Source organism: Nuphar pumila, chromosome 6 (assembly GCF_984573655.1).
Source record: "Nuphar pumila chromosome 6, dmNupPumi1.hap1.1, whole genome shotgun sequence".
NCBI lineage: Eukaryota > Viridiplantae > Streptophyta > Magnoliopsida > Nymphaeales > Nymphaeaceae > Nuphar > Nuphar pumila.
In genome coordinates, this window is record NC_143254.1 from 131,704,603 (window position 1) to 131,710,155 (window position 5,553).

The 5,553-nt window shown below is 46.5% G+C and overlaps 1 pseudogene; it reads right to left on the bottom strand.

Moving 5' to 3' along the window:
• Positions 1–2,991: 2,991 nt before the first annotated feature.
• Positions 2,992–4,742, bottom strand: LOC149836272 (NAC domain-containing protein 43 pseudogene; annotated as a pseudogene).
• Between the last annotated feature and the right edge of the window lie 811 nt (positions 4,743–5,553).

Consider the following 5,553-nt stretch of genomic DNA (forward strand, 5'->3'; position numbering starts at 1 on the left):
GATCCCTACAACCATGATTTGCTGATAATGGTAGTTGCGGTCCCCACCACCAACACCACCACACGCTTCTCAGGACGCCAGAAGCTCCACCCTTCCTCTGACGATGCGCAGCGGCCAACTCTCGTACCCTCCGAGCGCGACAATGGCGTCGGCCCCCGGAGGCCAAAGGATCGCGAGATCAACTCCCGCTACCTCTCCTCTGCATCGTCGTCCTCCTCCTGGCGGTGCCCCTCGCCAGCCTCCACCGCCTGTCCTGCCTCTCCCTCGTCGGATCCCATCTCCACTATGACCTCGAAAAGGTCACAGTCGGCCGATCGACGCCGCTCCTCTACCCCCTTCCGCGCGTCCACTCCTTCGCCGACAATTTATTCCGTGAAGCGGGCACCGAAAGTCCTCTGGCCATCGACACGAAGCTTGTCGGTCTCCTTCCAGAGGGAGTGGTTCTCCCTCTCGATGGGCCGCCGCGAGAGGCTGCCTGCGTCCCTTCTCCCGCCATGACGGGCTCGCTGCGGAAGAGCGTCCCGACGGCGGAACACGTCGGTTTTGTGCAAAAGGCCACACCGGAGAACACGCCGGTTCTGTGAAAAAAAATTTGCTCCCTGCTGGAGAACGCGCCCGGCAGAGAGCAATTTTTTTTTATTTTATTTTTTTAAAATTTAACGATGAATTAGCGACGGATATTATCCATCGCTAATTTAAAATAGCGAAGAACTCGCGACAGATCATGTCTGTCTCTAATCTGTCGCAAATTAGCGACGAAACTAGCGACATATAAGTTCTGTCACTACTTAGCGTCAAAAAATTCGTGATGAAAGTTATATCTCTCTAATCCGACGCTAATCCGTCACTAAACTGTTTAGCGACAGATTAGCGTCGGATTAGCGACGGATTTAGGTCGTCGCTAATCCACAGGTTTCTTGTAGTAGTGCTCTCTCTCTCGACAACAAGGCCGACAGCCATGGCCACCGACTTGGTCGCTTCTATTTTTTTTTTGCAACTCGCTGGCAGCCATGGCTGCCGGCCCTCTTATCAACAAAAAAAAAGCAAGTTGAAGAAGACATACCTGCTGGTCGCCATTGGTGTTTTCGGTAAGTTCCTTCCCCTCTTTCTGCAACTCTTTCTCATTTTTTTGAGGGGTGGCAGAAGACGCACCGTGAGGGCTTTTTATAGAGCCCTCAAGGTGGGTGAGGATAATCCTCAGCCCACCTGTTGATCGTGGGGGGGGTGAGGTTTATCCTCATCCTCGCCCCCCTCCCCCCCCCCCCCCCCCATCCGATAAAGGGAAAGGGGTTTCCTAAAAATGGAGGAACCCTGTTCTCCTGATTTGTTTTTTTTAATTTCCCACTCGAAGTTTTTGTCGGGTGGTTTTACATCAGGACTCGAGATGGATTGGAACCAACAGAGCATTCATTGTTATTACCCCGTAACACCGCTCGGTTACTGTTGTCTTTTTTCTTATCTCTTTACTCTGTTTGCAGGATGATACCTCGTCACTCCTGCAGAATTCCTGTTCTGTTTTTTACATATTAAATGAATCGTGTTTATCTTTAAAAAAAAGGGTCGGATTCTTTCTCTGCATTTTGGGCATTAATATTTTTCTGGATGCTTATATTTTTTCCAACATCAAAGAGCCGTCCTCTGACTCTACTCTCCGTCGGGGGGTGGTTACATAAATCCTCTCTATCTCCATTCTCAAATTGATAAAGGGGTTGCATATCCTGGTTGTTAAGGGGGGAGAATCTATTTTGATTTTTTTTTTCATGGGTAAAATGAGCATTTTATGGGCATTTACTGGCTGCCGTGGGAGGGCAGGGACGGTCTTTAACCTTGGGGATGAATGTGCAAGGATAAAATTAAAGGGAGGGACCGATTTGCAAAACCGCATAAGGCAGGGACGACTTTACAAATCTGTGACAAGGTAGGGACTAATTTGCAAAAAAAAAAACTAATATTAAACCCAACCTTCATCGACTTCCAACCCAGCAACATGTGACCAACTTTCCATTCAAACCAAATAGAATTAACTTTCGAAGCTTAGTCCATGGGTCTGTACTTTTATTGGCAATCTTCCAGGGCTGCCTTGGTTAATAGAGCGTCATTAACGTCAATGATTTGATGGGTGCTCAAGTGGAGCTGCACATTTAAAATGCTCAATGTGATCGTACCATATCTCTTTTTCTGTGCTGGCAGATCCTCAGAGTGTTGCAGTGAATCTGTCGAGGTGCGATAATATGGCTCTATGTTTGCATCGGATCCCCTTCTAACCGACTAACTTCAATATCAGCATCTCAAGACAATCATGCCTTGAAATTCGCCAGTATATCATGTTGTGCACTCTGCAAGTACCATGGTTTCTCAATTAGATACAAATTTCATTAATGTTGCCTCCTGCTGTTGCCAGCGTTCATGGTGATGCCAGTCTTGTTCCTCATCTCAAAATTTGAGCTTAAAGACGCTGCCCTTCCAACATTCCAACATATTTACTCTGTGCTTCTTCGACACAGTAGAAGTATTTGGACAGTTCTAACAGAAAAATATAAGAACGTTGGGAACATACACGTACTATACCGAAAAGGGACGTCGCATTTTTATATTTTATTTTAAAAAGAAAAAGTTACCGAGAAAGAATGTCGAAATCATTCTAAAACTGCCTAATGAATTAATTTACAAAGGGTCCCAACGATTCGATAACGTGTCCAACTTCAACCAGGGATATTTAGTAGTTAAACGTTAAAATATTTGTTAAACTGAGTACAGGATCTTATGTGTTATCGAGGTGGGGTGAGTTGAGGGGAAATTAAAAAAGGAAATGAGAAGTATGAATGAAGAAAACGCCATCCCATTAAATTTTTTATCACTTCACAACGCCAAGTACTATCAAAGCATAGCAGTGACATTTCACAAACTAATTCTCTTCTCTTCAAAAAAACAGTGATATCTCGCAAAACCACATAGCATCCTTTTTATTTTCCTGCACTGATTTGATGGAATTCAGACGCTGGTGGTGGAAAGAAACCCTGAATCAGTGGATGATCTTGAGAAACTCCAGAGATCCATGTCGTTGCCCGAGTCTTGTGGAGTGGTGCTGTTGAACAGCCTGGTGTTCTGCTGAAGGAGTGGAGGGAATTGGAGGTCGAGTTCCGGTGTTTGGCAAAAGAAACTTGGTTGGCCGTTGAAGCAAGCCAGTTGTTTTGAGGTCTCCTCCTGACCATTGAGGTGAGATGCAACCAGGCGATCAAGAGTAGCCCAGTCATTGAAACCCTGCTCCGGTCCAACTGCGTACGCACCCCGCAGGTCCGCGCAATCATGGTTGTTCATTGTAGTAGCGGGGTTGTTGTTGGTGGTGGTGGTGGAGGAGGAAGTGGTTTCAAGATAGGAGAAGTATGGCAGGCGACGATCGAATTGCCCGCGGTCGCCGGGGAACTGTGGTGTTGTTTGCAGTTGAGGTAGCTGCACCAATCTGTTCTCGGATTCTGGCTTGCATGTCCGGCTCATGTATTGCAGTATCTGGTCGAGTGCACCATCGACACCAGAACTCAAGCCGGCTGCCTTTGTTGCTGTCGTCATTGTCACCTCGACGGGAGTTTCTTCTCTCTTGTGGTGGTGGTGGTGGTGGTGGTAATTCTTCTTCTTGAAGACTCTACACACCACCCATCCTTCTTCCTGTACAGTTTCAGTCCCCATTACAACCTGAAAGAGAAGCCAAATTGGTGGTGGTATAGTTGTGCTTGTCAAGGGTGCCTTTGTGATTCAGACAATGATCTTTATCAAATACACAACCTATGGGGTCAGATTTATCAAAACTGCCTGCAACAATGGGGAGGAGATCCAATGATCGGATCAAGTACCCGGAGTATTTAGTCCAATCGGGGGATGCGCGCATGCACTCACTAGGTAGCGACGGCAGATCACGGGCGATCACATTGCACACTCTAAGTTTTCCGCTGCACCTGAATCTTCCATCCATCTTTTTGTTACGCCTCACAGTTGACAGGCTGTACCTAAGAGATGGAGGGCAGTGGAGTGCAGCGGCACACTCAAAGTATGCAATGTGATTGAAACTGATCCGCCTTCCTCGGCTGCCCGAGTACTGGATCCGTTCTAGCAACGCTGCGATTCCAAGGTGGGTAAGACATCAAGGTATGACGTTAAGAAGTGAGAGAGTATACTGAGGAACACTGACTCACATTGGCTTGAGAAAGGGGGTCTAGGTGGTCATCGAGTCTGTACTCGTGCATGATCCAGTCTGACTTCTGGCCATGTGGTGCCCTGCCCCTGTAGAACACCAAGGTTTTCCTCATGCCGATCCGTTTGGAATTCGTGTATATGACCTTGTCCCTCCCTGTTGCCTTCCAGAATCCGGCTGCAGTTGCTCGGTTGGTTCGAGTTCCTGTTGGATACTTCTTGTCCTTGTGACTAAAGAAATACCAATCATTCTGAGGTGCGGATCCAATCCTACATTTCTCTATAAGCAATATCCAAACAGAAGAAAAATAAATGGAGAATTATGGCTTTGATGAATATAGAACAAGGCCCATATCATCAAAAAAGAAGAGAAAGAGAACGTTACCTTGAATATCCCAAGGCTCCAGTTTGTTAAGATCAACGTCTTTGATGACATCCAAGTCAATCATTTCAGAGGCCACCTTTTTCCTCAAGTAATAATGCAAGAGCTCCTCCTCTGTGGGATGAAATCTAAAACCAGGTGGGACACTGGTTTGGCCATTCACGGACAGGTTCATCTTTTCTCCTCTTCCGATCCTCAACATGGACTAACTATATCTCACCCAACATATGGCACCAACCAGATGTCTTATACACCAACACCATTTAACACTCTTCCCAACGTAATTATACCAAAAAGCTTGAGCACAAACAGGAGTGCAACCTTACAGAACCTCTACCATTTTCTAGAATCAAACCATGCAAAAGGGTAGGGATATAATGGAGATTGGTTGTTGGTGTAATGAGTATATGAGGAGGGAGGGGGAATGGGGCTATATATATGGAAAGAAAAGGAGGGAGGTGGGAATTATTGTGTAGCGTCCGCATTATGTTGGAAGGGACTCATGAACTGTAGCTTAAAGAGCGATATCGAGAGAGAGAGAGAGAGAGAGAGAGAGAGAGAGAGAGAGAGAGAGAGAGAGAGGGGGGTGGTCCCTGCGTGGAGGTTGGCTGCACGAGAGTGAGAGGGAAAGCATACATCCAAAACTAAGACGCCTGACCTTAAAAAACTCTTGAGAAAAGCCCAACCCAAACAACCATAAGGCGAAGAGAATCTCGTTTTTTCCATAACCACCGCCTGTGACAACTACACTCACCTTATCCCGGCTGGCCCCTTGCCTTGCAGGCACCCTTTCTCTTTCACTCAGTAACAAACACAGACACAAGTCCGTTGAAGACAACCCACCCTCTCCCAGCCTACAAATCCATTTCAACCGTCCATCTTTCTCAAATCGAAAAGATTGGTGCACCACAGTTCCGTTCCATTAATCCCTTATGTCATGCCCCATCTTCATACCCCCTCTTAAATCTTATGATGCAAGTTGTTTT